The sequence below is a fragment of the Dama dama genome, chromosome 5 (assembly GCF_033118175.1).
Source record: "Dama dama isolate Ldn47 chromosome 5, ASM3311817v1, whole genome shotgun sequence".
Lineage (NCBI taxonomy): Eukaryota > Metazoa > Chordata > Mammalia > Artiodactyla > Cervidae > Dama > Dama dama.
The window spans coordinates 115,680,672-115,690,919 of NC_083685.1; the positions used below are offsets into that span (position 1 = coordinate 115,680,672).

At 40.1% G+C, this 10,248-nt stretch overlaps 1 non-coding gene across 1 annotated transcript; it reads left to right on the forward strand.

The window, feature by feature from the left end:
* The first annotated feature begins 1,481 nt into the window (after nucleotides 1–1,481).
* Nucleotides 1,482–1,588, forward strand: LOC133058055 (U6 spliceosomal RNA). Its single transcript, XR_009693180.1, has one exon. It is a non-coding gene; the product is annotated as a U6 spliceosomal RNA (small nuclear RNA).
* Nucleotides 1,589–10,248: the final 8,660 nt, after the last annotated feature.

Sequence of the window (10,248 nt, forward strand, 5' to 3'; positions counted from 1 at the left end):
GACAGCAACCACTCTCCAGAAACTGATGGTTCAGTACGGCTGAAGCTTGGGGTCCAAGAAGAAAGCCCAAAGACATTCATTAATCTGGAATGGTGGTCTCAAACTTCCACGTTCATTGAATCCACTCTTGTTAAAACAGCCTCCTGGGCTCCATCCCCAGAGATTCTGATTTAGTGGACAGAAGTGACCAGTGTGGTCAGTCTGAAGGCCACATTCTGAGAACCACTGATCTGGAGAAGACATGATCAACCTGCAGATAGCCAGATAGCCTTGAACCTTATGCTGAGAGGTGTATACCCTTGGGTGCATGGAGAGCTTTTTTAAAAAATTTATTTTATTGAAATATAGTTGATTTACAATGCTGTGTTGATTTCTGCGGTACAGCAAAGTGATTCAGTAGCACAAATGTATTTGTGTGTGTGTGTGCTCAGTCGTGTCCAACTCTTTGCAACCCCATGGACTGTAGCCCACCAGGCTCCTCTGTCCATGGGATTTTCCAGGCAAGAATATGGGACTGGGTTGCCATATCCTCCTCCAGGGTATCTTCCCGACCCACGGATCGAAACTGCATCTCCTGTGTCTACTGCATTGGCAGGAGGATTCTTTATCACTGAGCCACCTGGGAAACCCTGAATATATTTACATATATATTTATTATTTGTATATAATACATATATTAAAGTGAAGTATATATATATATATATATATATATTTACATTCTTCTTAAAAAATATGGAGGGAAAAAAAATATGGAACCTTTTGCAAATTTGCATGTCATCCTTGTGCAGGGGCCCACATGGAGAGCTTTTTAAGAGTTTAAGCTTGCAAGATATACAGTCACATTTACATTTTTAGAAAAATCACTCTGGATGCCATATGAAAAATTGTTCAGAGAGACAAGGCTGGAATCCCAGGAGAACAGTTCGGAGGCTGCTACAGAAACCCCCTGAGAAATCACAAGGACCTGAAATAAACTAATGTCTTATTTGTCCTGGGTTGTCATTTGACCTGGATGGCAGAATCTAATCCATTTGTCTTTAAATGTTTTTGGCTGACATCTCCTGGATGGCTGCTTCCACTTTGGGAGAGTTCTGAGTTAGAGAAATAAAGGCAAGCCCTTTGAGCTAGTGCTTCAGCGAGTCACTGGGTAATCAAAACAGACAACCAAACAGAGCTACAAATGTAGGAAATAATCTTATGGTTACCGGGGCGGGGGGTGGGGTGAAGGAGGGAAGGATAAATTGGGAGATTGGGATTAACATATACGCACTACTATATATAAAATAGGTAACTAATAAAGACCTATTACATAGCACAGGGAACTCTATTCAATACCCTATAATGACCTATATGGGAAATCTAAAAAAAAAATCTAAAAAAAGTATATGTATATGTATAACTGAATCACTTTGCTGTACAGTAGAAATAACACAACATTGTAAATCGACTATACTACAACAAAAATTAAAAAACAAACAACCGTGCTCGCTTCAGCAGCACATATACTAAAATTGGAACAATACAGAGAAGATTAGCATGGCCCCTGCACAAGGATGACATGCAAATTCGTGAAGCGTTCCATATTAAAAAAAAAAAAAAAAAAACAACCACAGTTTATATATATATATATAAAAATATAATTTTTAAAATCCAATTCTCTATTTACTTGTTTTTTGACCTTACAACACAGCACATGGGATGTTAATTCCCTGACCAGGGATTGAACCCACACCCCCTGTAATGGAAGTGTGGAGTCTTTTTTTTTAATTGGACTTTAAAAAAAATTATATATTTGTTTCGTTGTTCCAGGTCCTTACTGTGGCCTGTGGGATCTAGTTCCCTGACCAGGGATCAAACCTGGGCCTCCTGCATTGGGAGTGTGGAGTCTTAACCACTGGACCACCGGGTCAGTCCCACAACCACAGTTCTCTGAGAAGTTTCATTTTTCTCCTTTTGGTACTAGGAACCTCTACTGGGAATGCAAGCCGTTGTTTTCCAGACCCATGGTGAGCTGGAGAAGGACAGGACTAGAGTAAGCTGAAACACCACGAAACTCTCTTACCAAGATCCCTCAGGTTTTTTCTTGATTACTCACTCCCTTGGTTGCTATAAACTTTTAGTTTTCAGAGTTCCAATGAGGTTGAATCTGAAAATTTCTGCCAGTTTGTTCACTGCTTTTGTGGAGGATCAAACTGTTAGAGTTTGCTACTGCCATCTTTGCTGATATTTTGTAGTTTTCAGTGAATAAATCTAACACTTCTTTGGTTAAATTTATTTCCTAAAGTTCATTGCTGTTGTTTGCTGCTACTGTAAATGAAATTGTTTTCTTAATTTCATTTCCAGATTTTCATTGCTAGTGCATAGAAAACAGAATTGATTTTTGTATATGGATCTGATATCCCACTACCTGGCTAAACTTGTTTATTAGTTTTAGCAGGTCTGGGATTTCCTCCATGTCATCTGCAAATAAAGATAATTTTACCTCCTTCTTTCCAACTTGGATGCCTTTTCATTCTCTTTCACGTCAATTGCCCTGAATGGGAATTCCAGTAAAATATAGAATAGAAGTGGTAAGAGTGGGCAGCTTTGTTTTGTACCTGGATTTAGAAGAAAAATGTTTAGTCTTTCACCACAAAGTATACTGTTAGCTGTGAGTTTTCATTAGATGCTCCTTACTGAATTGACAATTTTCTTCTATTCAGATTTTGTTCTATGTATTTATTCTAAAATATTTTATGCATCTAAAATGTTAGTTTAAGAAGAGTTTCATAGGCCTAGTGAGATTGTCAAAGCATTCCATGGCACAGTTATTATCAAGGGCCTCGGCTATTTGGCAACATCTTCTGGTTTGAGTGAAAATTATAGACCAGGCTTATACTTCTCCAGTTTGTCACAGTCCCTACCACCCCCTGGAACATTTTTTTTTTAAATTATTTTTAAATTTTTGTTTATTTCTTTATTTTTGGCTGTGCTGAGTGTTGCATGCTGTCTTTCTCTAGTTGTGGTGTACAGGCTTCTCATTGTGGTGACTTATCTTGTTGCAGAGCACCAGCTCTAGAAGTGTGGGCTCTGAGAGCTCTAGATGCAGGCTCAGTAGTTGCCCCGAGGCATGTGGGATCTTTCTGGATCAGGGATCGAATCTGTGTCTGCTGCATTAGCAGGCAGATTCTTAACCACTAGACCACCAGGAAATTCCCCTGTAACATCTTTAAGACCTAGGTGCTATGGATTGAATTGCATCTCTCCAAGATTCATGGTGAAGCCCCAACCCCCATGGTGACTGCATTTGGAGACAGAGTCTCTTTGGAAATAATTCAGGTTAAATGAAGTCATAAAGGTCTGATCCCGTAGGTTTAGAGTCCTTATAAGAAGAAACATCAGAGCGCACACTCTCTGTCTCTCCCTCTCTCTCTTTCCCTTCATTTCCCTTCCCATGCCTTGTGAGGACATAGCAGGAAGGTCCCATCTACAAGCCAGGGAGAGAGTCCTCACCAGAAACAAAACATATCAGAATCTTGATCTTGGATTTTCCAGCCTCCAGAACTGAGAGTAAATAAGTTTCTGTTGTTTAAGCCACCCAGCCTATGATATTTGACATGGCAGCCTAAGCAGATTAAGACACTGGGTCTGTATCACTTGATTTTTTTGAGGCCTTCTAGTTTGTGACACCACTCCACAACTCCACCCAGATTAAATGATCTTAAAGCCAAATCCAAGATTAGTTAGTTAGGAACTCAAGAGGGGTTTTAAAAAAAATTTAATAGGATTTTACCTTTAGACATGGAAGAACTGAGGAAATGAAAGAAAGCTGGAAGGGGTTAAGGTTCCAAATCAGAGAACTGAATCCTAGAGTGGGACTTCCAGAGATGAAGCAGGTCCACACCTGGGGAAGCTCCCTTTCTCTGTCACAGGTGGAAGCTGCTATAGAGTCAAAGGTGATTCAAGTTGAAGAAAGGGAGGGAAGAAGAGGCATATGTGCTTAAGCTAGCTGGGCTGATGGAAAGAAAGATAAAAGTCTATGTGTCCAAACCATAAGTTAACATGGAGGAATGGCTGGAAGGTTGCTGATTGATGAGTTGAGATGGAGAACAGGGTCTCCTGGCTGGAAGACATGATCTTCAAAAGGAGTAGAACAGCAGGGAAAGCTATGAGAATTCGAACTCCCTTCAATATTGTCTCCATCTGCACAAACCTCATAATCTAATAAATAGTGTCCCCTAAAGCAAGGACAACTTCAAAAGGAAGAGATGGAGTCGAACAGCAGGGAAAGCTATGAGAATTCGAACTCCCTTCAATATTGTCTCCATCTGCACAAACCTCATAATCTAATAAATAGTGTCCCCTAAAGCAAGGACAACTTATATCTTATTCTTCTTTAATATTTTTTTGGCTATTGCCACATGGTATGTGGAATCTTAGTTTCCTGACCAGGAATCGAACCTGTGCACCCTGCATTGGAAACTCAGAGCCTTAATCACCAGACCCCCAAGGAACTATCATGTTCTTTTTCGTGGGCTTAACAAAGGTCCATATAGTCAAACATGATTATGGTTTTCCCAGTAGTCGTGTACAGATGTGAGAGTTGGACCATAAAGAAAGTTGAGCACCAAAGAATAGCTTTCTAACTATCGTGCTGGAGAAGACTCTTGGGAATCCCTTGGACTGCAAGGAGATCAAAGCAGTCAATCTTAAAGGAAATCAGTCCTGAATAACCACTGGAAGGACTGATGCTGAAGCTGAAGCTCCAATACTTTGGCCACCTGATGTGAAGAGCTGACTCATTGGAAAAGACCCTGATTCTGGGAAACATTGAAGGCAGGAGCAGAAAGAATGACAGAGGATGAGATGGTTGATGGCATCACCAACTCAATTGACATGAGTTTGAGCAAATTCTGGGAGTTGGTAATACACAGTGAAGCCTGGTGTGCTGCAGTCCATGGGGTCGCAGGGTCAGACACGACTGAGTGACTGAGAGCAGGACTAATCTAAGAGACTTGGTGGAGTTTGCAAGAAGATGTAGTTTTCTAGAAGCTGAACAGGGCAATGTAACAACGGGGTTTTTATCTCAGCAGAGCTTGACCCAGGTTTGCTTTCTGTTACTGTTCTTCAGTTGCTCAGTCATGTCCGACTCTTTGCAACACCATGGATGGCAGCATGCCAGGTTACCCTGTCCTTCACCATCTCCCAGAATTTGCTCAAATTCATGTCCATTGAGTCAGTGATGCTGCCCCCACCTTGTAAAGATAATGGATACCTCTGACATTACAGTTGTCTTTTACTTTGGTCTCCTGGGTAACCATGACCTTTGTTCTCTCTCACATCTGGCTCTAGGTTAACTCTCTAGATGAACTATAAGCTGACTAACCTAATTAACCTAATTATCAATTCACCAAAATATTAAAAAAATGAAATATAATGACTAATTTATTAGTCGATTAGTCATAATATATTATAAACATATTCATTTTATAAAATTGATAAATTAAAACATACTAATTTTATAAATTAAAAATATGTGTTAGAATTTTCTTTCTCTCCACACACATAAGTATTTTTTTTTGAACTAACTGTTCCAGAACAAACTACAGATATAATGTCCCTTTACACCTAAATACTTGTTCTTCCTATAAATAAGCCTATTCTTCTATAATGGGACAGTTTTTTTACCAAAATCAAGAAATTAATATTGACAGCATTTGTAATCCATTGACCTTATTCAAATTTTGCTATTGTCTCACGAATGTGCTTTACAGGAAAATAATATTAAAAAAAAAAAAGCAAAAACAAAAAAACCTTCTGGACCAGGATCCAATCCAGCATCACACATTGCCTTTCCTTATCAATTTAGTCTCCATTAATCTAGAAGAATTCTTTAGTCTGTCTTTATCTTTCATATCTTGACACTTTTGAAGATTACATGTTACTTACTATGTACAATGTCCCTCAGAATGAGTTTGTCTGGTATTTCCTCATAATTGCATTCAGGTAATGCATTTTTGGCAGGAATGTCATATCCAGAAATGATGCTGTCAGGAAGCACATGGTATCTACACATCCCATCACTGCTGTTACTTTTTTTTTGGCCACACTGTGTTGCTTGAGGAATCTTAGTTTCCCCACCAGGAATTGAACCTACTTCCCCTGCAGTGTAAGCACATGGTCTTAACCACAGAACTGCCAGGGAAGTCCAACTGATACTAATTTTGATCACACGGTTAAGGTGGGTGACATCTGCCAAGATTCTCCACTCTAAAGTTGTTAATTGTGAGGGAAAAGTAATACGTCTACTGGGAAGGGACTTTGAGACTATGCACAAGCCTGTTTCTCATCAAACTTCTGCCTGTTAGTTTTAGCATTCATTTATCATTCTGGCCCCAAACAATTACCACTGTGGTGGTTGCCAAGTAGTGATATGTATTGTAATGCTTCTTACTTCTTTGTTTGTAAAATTCATCTATATTTTTGTTCCTAATTCTAGCTTATACCATTTCATTGTTTGAATTATATCACCATTTATTTATAATTTTATTTGGGATGTTTATCAGTCAGTCTGTTCAGTCGCTCAGTCATGTCTGACTCTTTGCAACCCCATGAACCAGGTCTCCCTGTCCATAACCAACTCCCAGAGTCTACCCAAATCCATGTCCATTGAGTCAGTGATGCCATCCAACCATCTCATGCTCTGATGTCCCCTTCTCCTCCTGCCTTCAATCTTTCCCAGCATCAGGGTCTTTTCAAATAAGTCAGCTCTTCGCATCAGGTGGCCAAAGTATTGGAGCTTCAGCTTCAACATCAGTCCTTCCAATGAATATTCAGGACTGATTTTCTTTAGATTGGATCTCCTTGCAATCCAAGGGACCCTCAAGAGTCTTCTCCAACACCACAGTTCAAAAGCATCAGTTCTTCAGCGCTCAGCTTTCTTTATAGTCCAACTCTCACATCCATACATGACTACTAGAAAAACCATAGCCTTGACGAGACACACCTTTGTTGGCAAAGTAACGTCTCTGCTTTTTAATATGCCGTCTAGGTTGGTCATAACTTTCCTTCTAAGGAGTAAGCGTCTTTTAATTTCATGGCTGCAGTCATCATCTGCAGTGATTTTGGAGCCCCCCAAAATAAAGTCTGCCACTGTTTCTCCATCTATTTGCCGTGAAGTGAAGGGACTGGATGCCATGATCTTAGTTTTTTGAATGTTGAGCTTTAAGCCAACTTTTTCACTCTGCTCTTTCATCAAGAGGCTCTTTAGTAGTTCAATTTCTGCCATAAAGGTGGTGGCATCTGCATATCTGAGGTTATTGATATTTCTCCCAGCAATCTTGATTCCAGCTTGTGCTTCATCCAGTTCAGCATCTCTCATGATGTACTCTGCATATAAGTTAAATAAGCATGGTGACAATATACAGCCTTGACATACTCCTTTTCCTGTTTGGAACCAGTCTGTTGTTCCATGCCCAGTTCAAACTGTTGCTTCCTGACCTGCACACAGATTTCTCAAGAGGCAGGTCAGGTGGTCTGGTATTCCCATCTCTTTCTGAATTTTCGACAATTTGTTGTGATCCACACAGTCAAAGGCTTTGGCATAGTCAATAAAGCAGAAATAGATGTTTTTCTGGAACTCTCTTGCTTTTTCGATGATCCAGCAGATGTTGGCAATTTGAGCTCTTGTTCCTCTGCCTTTTCTAAATCCAGCTTGAACAACTGGAAGTTCACGGTTCAGGTATTTTTGAGCATTACTTTGCTAGCATGTGAGATGAGTGCAATTGTGCGGTAGTTTGAGCATTCTTTGGGATTGCCTTTCTTTGGGATTGGGATGAAAACTGACCTTTTCCAGTCCTGTGACCACTGCTGAATTTTCCAAATTTGCTGACATATTGAGTGCAACACTTGCACAGCATCATCTTTTAGGATTTGAAATAGCTCAACTGGAATTCCATCACCTCCGCTAGCTTTGTTGATAGTGATGCGTCCTGTGGCCCACTTGACTTCACATTCCAGGATGTCTGGCTCTAGGTGAGTGATCACACCACTGTGATGATGTTTCTACTTTTAGGTAATTTAGAGAATCTATAATGGGTCTTCCCTGGTAGTCCAGTGGTTAAGAATCTGCCTGCCACAACTAGAGAAAGCCTGTGCACAGCAACAAAGACCCAGTACATTCAAAAATAAATAAGTTTTAAATCTATAATTTACATTTTGTACATAGATCCTGGTACATATAAAAACACACCTGTCCAGGGCTGTACTGTCAAATATTGTATCCACTAGCCACATGTAACTGCTGAGTATTTCAAGTGTGGTTAGTCCAAATTGCATTGTGCAGTAAGTGCAAAATATATACCACATTTTAAAGACTTAACATGAAAATATTTCATTCATGTTTATGCTGATTATATGTTCATATGATATTTTGGATTTTGTGGTTAAACCAAACTTACAAAATCCCCTTACAAGGATGAAAAAGACTTGCTTCATCCAAGAACATTTTCCCTTTCTGGGCCAGTATGCATCCAATCCAACTTGAGGGTATGAAGTCCTGTCTCCATGCCCCAGCTCAGGACCACTATAAAGGTTTACCCAGTACAATGCTTATAAATACTTTAAATGGTTATGCCTTACCCTAAAAGTGAACTTGTTTTGAGTTTTTCCTCTTCATTTTGTCAAATTGTAAACATGTTCTTTAAAAAATGTCATAAGCATAATTATGTAAAACTTGTTTCTGAATATATGTATTTTAATATTTATTTTTTAAAAATTATGAAACGGTGATAGCACATTTACAGGAGACTTGGAAAAAAAAGAACAAAGTTACACAGTTATACTATCACTTCAGTTCAGTTCAGCCACTCAGTCGTGTCTGACTCTTTGCGACCCCATGAATCGCAGCACGCCAGGCCTCCCTGTCCATCACCAACTCCCAGAGTTTACTCAAACCCATGTCCATCGAGTTGGTGATGCCATCCAGCCATCTCATCCTCTGTCGTCCCCTTCTCCTCCTGCCCCCAATCCCTCCTAGCATCAGTCTTTTCCAACGAATCTACTCTTCGCATGAGGTGGCCAAAGTATTGGACTCTCAGCCTCAGCATCAGCCCTTCCAGTGAACACCCAGGACTGATCTCCTTCAGGATGGACTGGTTGGATCTCCTTGCAGTCCAAGGGACTCTCAAGAGTCTTCTCCAACACCACAGTTAAAAAGCATCAATTCTTTGGCACTTAGCTTTCTTCACAGTCCAACTCTCACATCCACACATGACCACTGGAAATATTACAATTATTTTTTAAGTAGATGAAATAAGAATTTTAGCTGGAGTTTCAATATCAAACTCTTGAGTTAATAGAATGAATAGAAAGAAAAGTAGAAGGATATAGCAGACCTGAGCAGCACTATGAACAAATTCCATGTAATCAAGATTTATACAATTTTCACAGAACAGCAGGATACAAATTCTATTCAAGTTCCCATAGACTATAAACCAGGATGTTTTTTAATACATTTCTGAGAAAAGTTTCTAAAAGGTGGAAGATACGTTTTTACCTGGAAATTGAGTAAACAAGGTGTTTGTGCTCTTAAGAAAGCCTATGGAATTATTCACAGGATCTATGCTGATTATGCTAACTCCAGAGCTCCTCTAGCTAATGTTTTGGTATAAATGCCATATCTCCAGAGAGGTTTCCAGCATTGAGCAAAGCATCGGGCTCCCATCATCTCCAGTGGAGACTGTCAAGTTGTGAGCTTTCTGCAGGAAACTGCAGCATCGAGACCAGATTGTTAGGTGGCCCCAAACTTCTCATGCAGATTAGAGGAAGAAAATTTCATTACCAAGAGGCCACAGACGTATTGGTGAGGAGTCTGCAGTGGCTGAGATAGAGACATGGATTGTGTCTTCAGATAAGATTATGTGTCCCTGGGCTTCCCTGGTTGCTCAGTGGTGAAGAATTCGCCTGCCAATGCAGGAGACACAGGTTCAATCCCTGATCCAGGAAGATCCCACACGCTGCCAAGAAACTAAGCCCATGGGCCACAACCGTTGAGCCTGTGCACTACAGTCCAGGAGCCACAGTTAATGAAACCCGCACACCCTAGAGCCTGTGCTCCGAACAAGAGAAACAAACCACTGTAACGAAAAGCCTGCTCACTGTGACGCCAGAGTAGCCCCCACTTCTCACAACTAGAGAAAAGCCCTCCCACAGCAATGAAGAACCAGAACAGCCAAAAGTAAACAAATAAACAAACTTATTAAAAAAAAT